Source organism: Triticum urartu, chromosome 2A, assembly GCF_056163025.1.
Source record: "Triticum urartu cultivar PI428250 chromosome 2A, HENAU_Tu73, whole genome shotgun sequence".
NCBI lineage: Eukaryota > Viridiplantae > Streptophyta > Magnoliopsida > Poales > Poaceae > Triticum > Triticum urartu.
In genome coordinates this window covers 703606685-703622886 of record NC_141874.1, presented here as the reverse complement: position 1 = coordinate 703622886, position 16202 = coordinate 703606685, and the positions used below count along the sequence as shown (strand labels likewise).

At 42.9% G+C, this 16202-nt stretch overlaps 1 pseudogene; it reads right to left on the bottom strand.

Annotated features, from left to right (window-relative positions):
* Nucleotides 1-8821: 8821 nt before the first annotated feature.
* LOC147986944 (uncharacterized) lies at nucleotides 8822-9800 on the bottom strand (annotated as a pseudogene).
* Between the last annotated feature and the right edge of the window lie 6402 nt (nucleotides 9801-16202).

Sequence of the window (16202 nt, the reverse complement as noted above, 5' to 3'; positions counted from 1 at the left end):
CGTGGATACAGAAAGTTACGGCGGTGGAATTAGGGTTTTGGCTCCGTATCTGGTAGTTTGGGGGTACGTAGGTATATATAGGAGGAAGGAGTACGTCGATGGAGCAACATGGGCCCCACAAGGGTGGAGGTGCATGCCTGGGGAGGGGGGGGTAGGCGCGCGCCCCTACCTCGTGCCTTCCTGGTTTATTGCTTGACGTAGGGTCCAAGTCCTTTGGATCATGTTCGTTCCAAAAATCACGTTCCTGAAGGTTTCATTCCGTTTGGACTCCGTTTGATATTCTTTTTCTGCGAAACCCTAAAATAGGCAAAAAAAACAGCAATTCTGGGCTGGGCCTCCGGTTAATAGGTTAGTCCCAAAAATAATATAAAAGTGTATAATAAAGCCCAATAATGTCCAAAACAGGAGATAATATAGCATGGAACAATCAAAAATTATAGATACGTTGGAGACGTATCAAGCATCCCCAAGCTTAATTCATGCTCGTCCTCAAGTAGGTAAATGATAAAAACAGAATTTTTGATGTGGAATGCTACTTGGCATAATTTCAATGTAATTCTCTTAATTGTGGTATGAATATTCAGATCCGAAAGATTCAAGACAAAAGTTTAATATTGACATAGAAATAATAATACTTCGAGCATACTAACTAAGCAATTATGTCTCTTCAAAATAACATGGCCAAAGAAAGTTATCCCTACAAAATCATATAGTCTGGCTATGCTCCATCTTCACCACACAAAGTATTTAAATCATGCACAACCCCGACGACAAGCCAAGCAATTGTTTCATACTTTTGGTGTTCTCAAACTTCTTCAATCTTCACGCAATACATGAGCGTGAGCCATGGACATAGCACCATATGTGGAATAGAATGGTGATTGTGGAGAAGACAAAAAGGGAGAAGATGGTCTCACATCAACTAGGCGTATCAACGGGCTATGGAGATGCCCATTAATAGATATCAATGTGAGCGAGTAGGGATTGCCATGCAACAGATGCACTAGAGCTATAAGTATATGAAAGCTCAACAAAAAGAACTAAGTGGGTGTGCATCCAACTTGCTTACTCACGAAGACCTAGGGCATTTTGAGGAAGCCCATCGTTGGAATATACAAGCCAAGGTCTATAATGAAAAATTCTCACTAGTATATGAAAGTGATAACATAGGAGACTCTGTATCATGAAGATCATGGTGCTACTTTGAAGCACGAGTGTGGAAAAAAAGGATAGTACTATTGCCCCTTTTTATTTATTTATTCTCTTTTTTTGGGCCTTCCTTTTTTTGGCCTTTCTCTCTTTTTTTATTGGGACAATACTCTATGAATGATGATCATCACACTTCTATTTATTTACAACTCAATGATTACAACTCGATACTAGAACAAAGTATGCTCTATATGAATGCCTCCGGCGGTATATCGGGATAGCAATGATGCATTAGTGACTTATATGAAAGAATTATGAACGGTGGCTTTGCCACAACTAAAATGTCAACTACATGATCATGCGGAGCAATATGACAATGATGGAGCGTGTCATAGTAAACGGAATGGTGGAAAGTTGCATGGCAATATATCTCGGAATGGCTATGGAAATGCCATGATAGGTAGGTATGGTGGCTGTTTTGAGGAAGGTATATGGTGGGTGTATGATACAGGCGAAAGGTGCGCGGTATTAGAGAGGCTAGCAATGGTGGAAGGGTGAGAGTGCGTATAATCCATGGACTCAACATTAGTCATAAAGAACTCACATACTTATTGAAAAAATCTATTAGTTATCGAAGCAAAGTACTACGCGCATGCTCCTCGGGGGATAGATTGGTAGGAAAAGACCATCGCTCGTCCCCGACCGCCACTCATAAGGAGGACAATCAATAACTACATCATGCTCCGACTTCTTAACATAACGGTTCACCATATGTGCATGCTACGGGAATCACAAACTTCAACACAAGAATTTCTCAAATTCACAACTACTCAACTAGCAAGACTCTAATATCACCATCTCCATATCTCAAAACAATTATCAAGTTTCAAACTTCCCATAGTATTCAACACACTCATAAGAAAAAAAATATTAATCTTGAATGCCTAAAATAATTAAAGCAAATTACCATGCTGTTTTGTAGGACTCTCAAAATAATATAAGTGAAGAATGAGAGAACAAAAGTTTCTATAAAACAAATCCACCATCGTGCTCTAATAGATATAAGTGAAGCACTAGAGCAAAAACTATATAACTCAAAAGATATAAGTGAAGCACATAGAGTATTCTAACAATTTCCGAATCGTGTGTGTCTCTCTCAAAAAGGTTTGTTCAGCAAGGATGATTGTGGAAAACTAACAAATAAATACTCAAATAATACAAGACGCTCCAAGAAAAACACATATCATGTGGTAAATAAAAATATAGCTCCAAGTAAAGTTACCGATAGAATTAGACGAAAGAGGGGATGCCTTCCAGGCCATCCCCAAGCTTTGGCTTTTAGGTGTACTTAGATTATCTTGGGGTGACATGGTCATCCCCAAGCTTAGGCTCTTCCGACTCCTTGTTCCATAATCCATCAAATCTTTACCCAAAACTTGAAAACTTCACAACATAAAACTTAAAGTAGAAAATCTCGTGAGCTCCGTTAGCGAAAGAAAACAAAACACCACTTCAAGGTACTGTAATGAACTCATTCTTTATTTATATTGGTGTTAAACCTAATGTATTCCAACTTCTCTATGGTTTATAAACTATTTTACTAGCCGTAGATTCATCAAAATAAGCAAACAACACACGGAAAACAGAATCTGTTAAAAACAGACTGTAGTAATCTGCAGGTAACGCAAGTTATGGAACCCCAAAAATTATAAAATAAATTGCTGGACGTGAGGAATTTATCTATTAATCATCTTCAAAAAGAATTAACTAAATAGAACTTTCGAAATAAAAATGGCAGCAGTTCTCGTGAACGCTAAAGTTTCTGTTTTTTTACAGCAAGATTAAAAAGACTTTCCCCAAGTCTTCCCAACGGTTCTACTTGGCACAAACACTAATTAAACACAAAAAACACAACCAAAAAAGAGGCTAGATAAATTATTTATTACTAAACAGGAGCAAAAAGCAAGCAATAAAAATAAAATTGGGTTGCCTCCCAACAAGCGCTATCGTTTAACGCCCCTAGCTAGGCATCAAAGCAAGGATAGATCTAGGTATCTTTAGTTGGTAATTCTTTAATGAGACATCTATCACCCTTAGGAGTTTCTTTATTTTTATTAATTATCAAACTTCGAGGCACAAAATTGAAAAAATCATTAGTAGCAAACGGTTCCTTAATGATAGCAAAAAGATTGGGATGAATACTTATAGATTTGAGATCCGCAGTTTCCTTGCTAGAGGATTCACCCTTATTTTTAGGAACATACATAAGCTTGACAGTTTTAATTGGAGGACTAGGAGTATTCTTTATGGAAGAAAAAGTTGTTCTCAAGTTGGTAATGATACCCTCAAGTTTATCGATTCTAGTGGAATCCTGATTTATTCTTTCATTAACTATGGGTTCCTTCTCCTTAATATTTTTTAAAGTGACTCCTACTTTAGATCCATATTGAGTAATCTGGTTGTGGATCTTTTTATCCAGATTTTCAATTAACTCTACGGTAGCAACTTTATTTTCAATAATTTCAAATTTTTGCATTACATGCTCCAAAGTTAACATAGTTCCATTAACCAAAAGAGGGGGTGAGCCAAACAAATCTGTCATAGCATTATAAGAATCAAAAGTGTGGCTACCCAAGAAATTCCCTTTGGTAATGGTATCAAGGACATATTTGTGCCAAGGCATAACGCCTGCATAAAAATTGCAGAGAAGAATGGAAGTAGATTGCTTCCTGGTAGATCTATTTTGAGCATTGCAAATTCTATACCAAGCGTCTTTTAGATTGTCTCCCTTCCTTTGCTTAAAATTAAGAACTTCATTTTCGGGAGACAATGGAGAAGATAGAGAACTAGCCATAATGACAAGCAAGCAATCCGACACACAAGCAAACAAGAAACGAGCAAAAAGAGGCAAATAGAGAAAGAGAGGGAGGATGGAGAGAGAGAGAGAGGGCGAATAAAACGGCAAGGGTGAAGTGGGGGAGAGGAAAACGAGAGGCAAATGGAAAATAATGTAATGCGGGAGATAAGGGTTTGTGATGGGTACTTGGTATGTTGACTTTTGCGTAGACTCCCTGGCAACGGCGCCAGAAATCCTTCTTGCTACCTCTTGAGCACTGCGTTGGTTTTTCCTTGAAGAGGAAAGGGTGATGCAGCAGAGCAGCATAAGTATTTCCCTCAGTTTTTGAGAACCAAGGTATCAATCTAGTAGGAGGCCACGCACGAGTCCCTCGCACCTACACAAACAAATAAACTCCTCGCAACCAACGCGTTAAAGGGGTTGTCAATCCCTTCACGGTCACCTACGAGAGTGAGATCTGATAGATATGATAAGATAATATTTTTGGTATTTTTATGATAAAGAGAAATAAAGATGCAAGTAAAACAAATGGCAAAGGAAATAACTAAGTATTGGAAGATTAATATGATGGAAAATAGACCCGGGGGCCATAGGTTTCACTAGAGGCTTCTCTCGAGAGCATAAGTATTACGGTGGGTAAACAAATTACTATTGAGCAATTGACAGAATTGAGCATAGTTATGAGAATATCTAGGTATGGTCATGTATATAGGCATCACGTCCGAGACAAGTAGACCGACTCTTGCCTGCATCTACTACTATTACTCCACACATCAACCGCTATCCAGCATGCATCTAGAGTATTAAGTTCAAGAGAACAGAGTAACGCTTTAAGCAAGATGACATGATGTAGAAGGATAAACCCATGCAATATGATATAAACCCCATCTTGTTATCCTCGATGGCTGATGTCTACTACACAACCTTCTTCTTGTAGATGTTGTTGGGCCTCCAAGTGCAGAGATTTGTAGGAGAGTAGCAAATTTCCCTCAAGTGGATGACCTAAAGTTTATCAATCCGTAGGAGGCATAGGACGAAGATGGTATCTCTCAACCAACCCTGCAACCAAATAACAAAGAGTCTCTTGTGTCCCCAACACACCCAATACAATGGTAAATTGTATAGGTGCACTAGTTCGGCGAAGAGATGGTGATACAAGTGGTATATGGATAGTAGATAATGGTTTCTGTAATCTGAAAATATAAAAACAGCAAGGTAACTAATGATAAAAGTGAGCGTAAACGGTATTGCAATGCGTTGAAACAAGGCCTAGGGTTCATACTTTCGCTAGTGCAAGTCCTCTCAACAATAATAAGATAATTGGATCACATAAGTATCCCTCAACATGCAACAAAGAGTAACTCCAAAGTCAATAATAGCGGAGAACAAACGAAGAGATTATGGTAGGGTACGAAACCACCTCAAAGTTATTCTTTCCAATCAATCCGTTGGGCTATTCCTATAAGTGTCACAAACAGCCCTAGAGTTCGTACTAGAATAACACCTTAAGACACAAATCAACCAAAACCCTAATGTCACCTAGATACTCCAATGTCACCTCAAGTACCCGTGGGTATGATTATACGATATGCGTCACACAATCTCAGATTCATCTATTCAACCAACACATAGAACCTCAAAGAGTGCCCCAAAGTTCTACCGAAGAATCACGACAAAAACGTGTGCCAACCCCTATGCATAGGTTCATGGGCGGAACCCGCAAATTGATCACCAAAACATACATCAAGTGAATCACGTGGTATCCCATTGTCACCACAGATACGCACGGCAAGACATACATCAAGTGTTCTCAAATCTTTAAAGACTCAATCTGATAAGATAACTCAAAAGGGGAAACTCAATCCATTACAAGAGAGTAGAGGGGGAGGAGAAACATAAGATCCAACTATAATAGCAAAGCTAGAGAGAGAGAGAGATCAAACACATAGCTACTGGTACATACCCTCAGCCCTGAGGGAGAACTACTCCCTCCTCATCATGGAGAACACCGGGATGATGAAGATGGACACCAGAGAGGGACCCCCCCTCCGGCAGGGTGCCAGACGGGTCTAGATTGGTTTTCGGTGGCTACGGAGGCTTCTGGCGGCGGAACTCCCGATCTATTGTGCTCCCCGGTAGTTTTAGGGTATATGGAGATATATAGGCGGAAGAAGTACGTCAGGGGGGCCACGAGGGGCCCATGAGGGTGGAGGGCGCGCCCTAGGGGGGGTGGGCGCGCCCCCTACCTCATGGTCTCCTCGAAGCTTCCTTTACGTAGACTCCAAGTCTCCCTGGTTGCTTCTGATCCAAAAATAAGTTCCGTGAAGTTTCAGGTCAATTGGACTCCGTTTGGTTTTCCTTTTCCGTGATATTCTAAAACAAGGTAAAAACAGAAACTGGCACTGGGCTCTGGGTTAATAGGTTAGTCCAAAAAATGATATAAAAGTGTATAATAAAGCCCGTAAACATCCAAAACACTAGATAATATAGCATGGAGCAATAAAAAATTATAGATACGTTGGAGACGTATCAATGGCAACAATACAATACATGCCCTGCTGCCCCTACTGTCACTGGGAAAGGACACCACAAGATTGAACCCAAAGCTAAGCACTTCTCCCATTGCAAGAAAGATCAATCTAGTAGGCCAAACCAAACTGATAATTCGAGGAGACTTGCAAAGATAACCAATCATACATAAAAGAATTAAGATAAGATTCAAATATTGTTTATAGATAAACTTGATCATAAACCCACAATTCATCGATCTCAACAAACACACCGCAAAAGAAGATTACATCGAATAGATCTCCACAAGAGAGGGGGAGAACTTTGTATTGAGATCCAAAAAGAGAGAAGAAGCCACCTAGCTAATAACTATGGACCTGTAGGTCTGAAGTAAACTACTCACACTTCATCGGAGGGGCTATGGTGTTGATGTAGGAGCCCTCTGTGATCGTTGCCCCCTCCGGCGGAGCTCTGGAAAAGGCCCCAAGATGGGATCTCGTGGATACAGAAAGTTACAGCGGTGGAATTAGGGTTTTGGCTCCGTATCTGGTAGTTTGGGGGTACGTAGGTATATATAGGAGGAAGGAGTAGGTCGGTAGAGCAATGTGGGCCCCACGAGGGTGGAGGGCGCGCTTGGGGGGGTAGGCGCGCCCCCTACCTCGGGCCTTCCTAGTTGATTGCTTGACGTAGGGTCCAAGTCCTCTGGATCATGTTCGTTCCGAAAATCAAGTTCCCGAAGGTTTCATTCCGTTTGGACTCCGTTTGATATTCTTTTTCTGCGAAACCCTAAAATAGGCAAAAAAACAACAATTCTGGGCTGGGCCTCCGGTTAATAGGTTAGTCCCAAAAATAATATAAAAGTGTATAATAAAGCCCAATAATGTCCAAAACAGGATATAATATAGCATGGAACAATCAAAAATTATAGATACGTTGGAGACATATCATTCTTCATTTGTGAAATAGCCTTAAACACCTCTTTCTCCGTAAAAGGGGCAGTCAAGACTCCATTTTCGTCTGAGGCAAGTTGAGGTACATCCTCAACCCTGGACTCATCTAAGGAAACACAGTTATCTTCCGGCGGCCCAAACAGCTGCCTATAGTAATTCATAATATAGACTTTCAGATTTTCTTGACCTACAATCGTCCCCTCATCCTGCTCAAGCTGAAATATCCTCTTCTTGCGGTGCTTGCCATTGGCAATCATGTGAAAGAACTGAGTGTTGTCATCCCCTTGGACGATCTTGCGAACCTTAGCTCACAATGCCCATTTCAATTCCTCCTCCCGAAGGAGATCTCTTAATCTTAATTCCGCCTCTACCTTAGTTTCCAACTCTCTGGCATCTAAAATAGTGGATTCGACTTTTAAGTCTAGGGACTGAATAAGTAAAAGGAGTCTTTCCTTCTCAGCCTTATAAATCCCATGGATATGTTTAGCCCATCCACGCAGGAATCTTTGCAGATGCCTAATCTTATTCTGCCATCTCTCGATAGGAGACCTTCCTCCTGAATCTTTAGCCCATTCTCTAGCCACCAAGTCAAGGAACCCTTCTCTATCAAACGACGAGAGCTCAAAAGAGAATATATTCTTGTTCCCCACATGAGATGGATCGCCAGAGTCAACTAGCAACGGAGTGTGATCGGAAATTCCGCGCGATAACGCCTGGACAGTTACGAGAGGGAACTTTTGTTCCCATTCGACACTAGCGGGAACACGATCCAGCTTCTCAAAGGTCGGGTTAGGTAGCGAATTAGCCCAAGTGAATTTCCTACCAGATAGTTTTATCTCTCTAAGATCTAAGATTTCAATTATGGTATTGAACATGAACGACCATCTGCCGTTAAAATTATCATTATTCTTCTCCTCCCTCCTTCGAATAATGTTAAAATCACCCCCAACTAGGATTGGGAGTTGCTCGCTACCACAAATACAAACCAGATCGGCCAGAAAATCTGGTTTGAGCTCTGGCTGCGCGGCCCCATAAACCGCCACTAAAGCCCAATTAAACCCATCAACCTTTGATCTGACCCGAAACTTTACCGCAAAATCCCCCATGACCACACTCTGCACTTCCAACGAGTCACACCTAACCCCGAGTAGGATCCCGCCGGACCTTCCTCTTGGAGGTAGGCAGTGCCAGTCAAAGTGAATACCTACGGATAAAGTACTAAGGAATTGGGGTGTAAAATTGTCCCTTCCAGTCTCGGAGAGGGCAATAAAATCCAACTGGTGTTCAATAGATGCTTCCACTAGAAACCGTCTTTTAGCCAAGTCTTTCAGACCTCTGCTATTCCAAAAAATTCCTCTCATATTTCATCATGGAATTTTTTAGATGTATGGATCCTAGCACTTCTACGCACAGCCAAAGCTGGATAAACCTTCCGTTTCCACTTCCGCTTAGGCTTATACTGCTCCATCTGCCGGTCCTCACAACCGGGCTCTAGGGATTTAGCCTCTGGAACATCTACATGACTAGAGGCCATAGGGGAATCGAGTCCCTCTTTTTCCTGCAACTCAGGGTCCAGATCCGCACACAAACTATCAAGAGTCCTAACTCCCAACGCATCTATGTCATGATCATTCATGGGTTTAACAGCTGCTATGTTACGAATCATCTCCAAAGCGCGCTCCGCTTCGAGATCGAGAATATCATTAACGGATATATTGATTTCAGTACCATTTCTACCTAGGTAGACCCCTAATTGATTTGCATTGTGAACAATCACGTCATTGGAAAAATGCAAAATCGAATTAGACAAATTGACAGACATACCAGTAGTGACCTCAATGTCATGAAGCTTGGCCGCTCGCCTAGCACACCTTAGCTGCATGTCGTCCACATACGGTTGCTCCTGGAGACGGCTGCTTATCCGCCGCCCCTCAGAAACTGGATCTGGGATCCCTCCAAAAGCAATGACCTCCTCTCTCGTGGCCCTGTTGGGGGTAAGACCGCCTGCCCGGGCCCCAACAGAACTCAACCGAACTGGATCAGCCGAAAGATCACCAGGAATCCTCGAGGCCTCTCGCGGCCTTGGCCTGTGTCCGGATCCCGGGGACGCCACAGGATCCCCACCAACCACAGGCGCAATACCAGCACCCGCGAAAGCTGAGACGGGCGATGCCGCAAGAGTAGGTCGGCGCGGCGAAACAGCGGAAGGCCCCTGGCCGCTCACACCAGGCGACCCTCCCACCAGGGCAGCCATCGCTGGTGATGGCACCGCAGAAGACGTCGGGGGACGCAGCACCAGGGAAGGAAAAGGTGGTGCGCATGCCTCCTGCCTGCATGCCCCTCCTAGGCCCGCCAGAGCCACTAGGGGGCCCCTAGCCGCCGAGTTTGCTTTGGGTCCCCCCGAAGCAGGTGTAGAATCGGCAGATGAGGGCCGGACCTCCTGCCCGCCCACCGCCACCGGACCGTCCAGAGCAACCATGACCTCCAGCCTAGGCAACAGAGACGAAGGGGGAGTAACATGGACCTCCTGCCCACCAGTTCCTCCCACTCCGTCCATGACCAACAGAGAGTCAAACCCCGCAATCGCCGGCGAAAAATGTTCCGACGGATCATCCATATCGACGCGATCACTCCAAAGACGAGGAGGTGCTGAGAAAGCTCCCATGGATCCCAGTTGCAACATGTTAGACGGAACAGAAGTCGGCGATTTCCCCTGAGCAGACTCTCCTGCCTTAGACGAATCTGCAGGCCCTGTGGGCTTGTCACCATCAGTGGGTGCATTACCATCCTGGTTCCCCGGAGCATCTCCCCCTCAGAAGTGTCCATATGATGTATGTCCTCAAAATCCTGAAACAGATCAGGGTCCTCATACTCGACATCCAACATATACGCAATTCCCTCGTGAGTCCATCTTACCACATCCGGTAAGAACTGAATGTTAGCCACACTAACCAGCAAGCGCGCCACACCATGAGCACGCGTGAAGGGCATATCTACCTGCTCTATCTTGCCGAGCAGGGATCCCAGGCTCCAAGTGACCAGGAAGTTATCCAGGGGTTCAGATGGCGCCCCTGAAAAATGAACCCAAATCTGAGTCAGCGGCGTACCCTAAGGCTCCTTCTTTTTCCACTCATCAAATTGTAACACATAACTTGTTCCAGTAACTCTACACATGCCAAACTTGAGAATTCTCATCTGATCCTCCTTAGAAGGGAAGTCCACTTTGTAAGTCTGATCTGATAACTTCAACAGAGACCAGTTAAAATTCCCCGGTGCCAACTCCTGCAACTGCTGAATAATCTGAGCTTCAGTAAGAGGTCCATTAACCACCTTAACCACACCTGGGAAGGAAGTTTCAATCACGGGAGCCACCAGAGCCACACTTGGTGACTCAAAGAACATCAACTCAGAGCAACAGAGCCCATAAATGTTAACGTCGGTTTGGGCCCTAAAAGAAGCGGACACTCAGCCGCCATATGCTTCGGTTTCCGACATATATCACATAACTCAGTAGAGCAATCAACCATAAAGTGTCCCGTTTCATCGCACCGGAAGCAGGTCAACTTTTTCTTCTTAGTCACCCATTTGGACAGCTTGTCACCCCCGGACTTCTCCGTACCTTTGTCGGATGCAGCATCAGCAGGCTAAATGGACTCCGGCACCGTCACATCTGCGAGGGCCCGGACTATCTCCACCGCAACCTGAGGTAGACCAGCACCATCGGTGGGCACCTCCTCAAGGCCCGTGACCGAACCCGTGGCAACGGGCAGATGGCGCGGGGGAGGAGGGCGCCGGTGACCACCACGACCTCGGTAGCGGCCCCGGAACTGGTTATTGGGGCGAACCGCATCCTCAACAAAGTTTCCCGGTGGTCCTTGAAACCCTTGACCGGCAACACCATGATCAGTCCAGGCATAGCCACGCCCACCACCGGTGGACGATGAACCTCAATGAAGGCCATCCCTGTAAGCATCGTAGCCATCGTCCCCCCACTGACCACGGGAGGGGGGGATAGCTGCTGTCACCTGTGAACGTGCCAGAACCGCGGCCAACAGCGCCACGAGCACCTCCACCCCACCCATCGGCCATCTGTCTAGGCCAAGGGCGCTGCGGCTGAGGGGGCGCAGCCTCTGGTAGCGGCAGCGCCATAGCCCTGGCAGGGGGCGTTGTGCCGCACTGGCGCCGGAGCGGCCGCACCTGAAGCCGCCGCAGCCGCAGTAGCAGCCCCCGACGGTGTCTTCGCAGGCGCAGCCTTCGCCGGTTGCGGAGCCTTGGGCGGCATCACGCCCTCGCCGGCCAACGCCACAAGCACGCCAAACTGGCCCGATGCCTTCCTCGCACGTCGACACATGGCAGCAGGAAAACCAATCCTTCCTCGGCGGTGAACCCTAGCGACAACACTTTTCGGCACGATCGTGCATGCGAGGGCACCCGATCCGTTGTAGACTCATGGACGCTGGATTCCACAGCCCGTTCGCCGCCAACCGGTTTTTCCTGGGCCACTAGCCCCGCTAATCCCGGTCCACGCGCACGATGCATCCTGACCCGACATCCCAAGCTTAGGCACACCCACACAGCGGCCTACCGCTTCCAGCCCGTCAGAGCCCAGCAGCATTTTCAAACGTGAGATCCGCTCCGCCCGGATCACGCTCGATCGGTCGATCCCCGGCGCCGCCGACGGTCACCGTTTCTCCTTCCTCTTCACTACCTTCCACGATCCCTCTGTAATGAAATCAGACAAAATCGGTTTGGGAAGACTCACCTTAGGAAGAGGCCCCTTCCACGGCCGGATGGCCGTAGCCGCCGTCCATCGATGAACCACCCATCTGACTAGCTCGATCCCATCCTCTGTCCGCAAGCCTCGCCTCGCCGGATCATCGAAGGGAATCGCCAAATCCACCATCATTGCCACCTCTTCCTCCGGATATCCCACCCGCAAGGCTTCATCTAATTTTGCAAAAGGGCGCACAGCCCCTCCCGCGAGCTTGGCCGACCCATCAATCTTCTTTCTTCTTCTGTTTTTAACCCGCAAAAACTGTGAGAGTGGTGGAATTCGAACCAGCGACTTCCTGGTTTAGAGTTTGCCGCAAGAACCAACCAGCCTCCCTCAGTTGGTGTGATTAATTACCTCTTTTCATCATTTTCTTTTCTTCAAAAGGTATTGTTCGAAACTTTCGTTTTTTTCTTTTTCTTTTTCTTTTTCTTTCCTTTTTGTTTTGCTAAATGCGCAAACTCTTTTCAACTTTGCATACTTGTTTAAAATGGATGAACTTTCTTCAAATACATGAACTTTAAAAAAAGATATGAAGTTTCCATATCATTGAACTTACTTTCAAAATTGATGACTTTTTTTCAAAATCAATTAACTTTTTCAAAATTCGTGAACATTTTCCAAATTCCATGGTTTTTTGCAAAATTGCTAAGAATTTTTGAATCCTTGAACTTTTTTTTTTACCAAAATCCTTGATCTTATTTCAAATTCATGATTTTTTTTCTCAATTTATGATTTCTTTTTAAATTTGTAAATATTTTGCAAATCTGCAAGCATTTTTTAATTCCACGATTTTTTTTCAAAAAGTTGAACCATTTTCTTAAAGTCAACTGTCAAAGGTCAAACATGTAGGTCAACCATGAAGAAGTTTTTTTAGTCGAACAACCAAGAAGCGATCGGGCCTATGCTCTCATGAATGGTGGCGTCGAGTGCTGCGTCCGCTAACTAGCGCATCATGTGCTGACTAGGAGCTCCCGAATAAAATGGGCTGCGTGAGTTTAAGTTGGGCTGGAAAACTAAGCGGAGAAAGTGGATACACGTACCTCAGTCGCGCAGAGAAGTTGTTTGGAGCCAGTTGGGAAGCTTCTATAGACCCAGTCGGTCCGGTTTTAGAAGCTTTTGGGCAGTTTGTTTCTTTTTTTTCTATGTGTTTTTGTTATCGGATTCTTCTTTAGTTTCCTTTTAAATTTTTTGAATTATCGATCAAATTATTTCAATAAACATTTTACGTTTTCATTATACACTTACTATTTTTTGATACAAGTTTAACATTTCTCAAATACATGATGAACATTTTTAAGATACATATTTGAAATTTATTACAAATAAATTTGAAGCCTTTTATAATAAATATTTAGTATTTTTTCGAAGTTATGCAACAGTTTTTTGGAAAATACGTGAACATTTTTGTATTGTATAATTTTTTCTATATAATGTCACGAACGTATTCCTGGGAAGCATGAACAATTTTTTAATGTATCCAACAATTCTTTGAACCATATGAAACATTTTATTTCAAAGATGTGAACATGTTTTACCATTGTACAGTCATTTTTCTAAAATGTGACAAACATATTTTTGAAATACGTGAAATTTTTATAATACCATGAGTTTTTCAAAGTTACATAAACATATTTTTACATTATGACATTGTTCGAAAATGTCGCAAACATTTTTCCCAAATGCGTGGAAAGCAAATGTCATTAAACATTTTTCTGTATGTTATCAATATTTTTTAAAAATTGCAATAAGAAAATATTTTCGCTGCATGATTTAATTTGCGATGAATAGTTTTAAATATTAGCTAGTTTAATATTTTAATACATGTATATAATATTTCGAAATATAAACAATAATAAAAAATGAAAATGAAAATGTAAGTAAGTAACTAACTAATGAAGAAGCACGCTTCTGGGCCGTCCGAGAAGCTCGTCGCTTGAGATGAGGGGTGCTCATGCTCGCTGCGAGTGAGATGAAACCCCTCTCGCGATGGTTGACGTATGTGGGAAGGTCCTAGTTGAGAGCACCCGTACAAGACGTGTATTACGTCTCGCCTACAGGGCAGCGTTATTAGGATAGCACAATACACTAGCATTTGTTTGACTTTTTTTTCACTGTATTACATTGGATTCAGCTGATTTTTTGGGTTTATTCCATTTTCTTTTTCTTTTTCTTCATGCTTTCATCGGTTTTCTTTGGTGTTCACTTTTTTTCCATGATTTTCTCTGGTTTTTTATTTTTTTTACTTAAGTCGACACATGTACTTTTTCAACACACAATGTAAATGTTTGGTATACATCAAGATTTTTTCTAGTATTTTAACATATTATCAAATATATGTTATTCATGTCTACATTTTTAATACATTAATACCATTTTTACATGTTTATCAATTTTAAATAATGTGACTAACAATTTGTAAATAAATAAATATATATATATATATATATATTTAAGTCTTTTTTCCCTTTTATATATTATTTAAGTCTACTTGTTCTCATACGTGTTGTACATTTTTCGTACACACATGAAACTTTATTTTTACACATGTCTAACATCTTCCAAATGCATGATGTTTTGGATATATATATTTTTGATGTTTATGTTTTTCATATACATTGTACATTTTTCATATACATAAAGAACATTTTTTAAAAACAATGGCATCCGAGCCAAGTCTATGTGTAGAAGTTATATGCATGAGTAGAACACAAAGGAGTTGTGGGCGTGGGTATATACATACTGCTTGCCGTCACTAGTTGATTCTTGATTTAACGGTATTGTTGGATGAAGCGGCCCAGACCGACATTACGCGTACGCTTACGCGAGACTGGTTCTACCGACGTGCTTCGCACACAGGTGGCTGGTCGGTGTCAGTTTCTCCAACTTTAGTTGAATCGGATTTAATGAACATGGTTCTTTCTGAAGATCAAAAAGCAATCACTATACCGCGTTGTGGTTTTTGATGCGTAGATAAGAACGATCCTTGCTCAGCCCGTAGCAGCCACGTAAAACTTACAACAACAAAGTAGAGGACGTCTAATTTGTTTTTGTAGGGCATGTTGTGATGTGATATGGTCAAGAGATGATGCTAAATTTTATTGTATGAGATGATCATGTTCTGTAACCGAGTTATCGGCAACTGGCAGGAGCCATATGGTTGTCGCTTTATTGTATGAAATGCAATCGCCATGTAATTGTTTTACTTTTTCACTAAGTGGTAGCGATAGTCATAGAAGCAATAGTTGGCGAGACGACAACGAAGCTTCGATGAAGATCAAGGTGTCAAGCCGGTGACGATGGTGATCATGACGGTGCTTTGGAGATGGAGATCAAAGGTACACGATGATGATGGCCATATCATATCACTTATATTGATTGCATGTGATGTTTATCCTTTATGCATCTTACTTTGCTTAGTTCGGTGGTAGCATTATAAGATGATCTCTCACTAAATTTTAAGGTATAAGTGTTCTCTCTGAGTATGCACCGTTGCTATAGTTCGTCGTGCCGAGACACCACGTGATGATCGGGTGTGATAAGCTCTACGTTTATCTACAACGAGTGCAAGCCAGTTTTGCACACGCATAATACTCAGGTTAAACTTGACGAGCCTAGCAAATGCAGAGATGGCCTCGGAACACTGAGACCGAAAGGTCGAGCGTGAATCATATAGTAGATATGATCAACATAGTGATGTTCACCATTGAAAACTGCTCCATCTCACGTGATGATCGGACATGATTTAGTTGATATGGATCACGTGATCACTTAGATGATTAGAGGGATGTCTATCTAAGTGGGAGTTCTTAAATAATTTGATTAATTAAACTTTAATTTATCATGAACTTAGTACCTCATAGTATTTTGCATGTCTATGTTGTTCTAGATAGATGACCCGTGTTGTTGTTCCGTTGAATGTTAATGCGTTCCTAGAGAAAACTAAGTTGAAAGATGATGGTAGCAA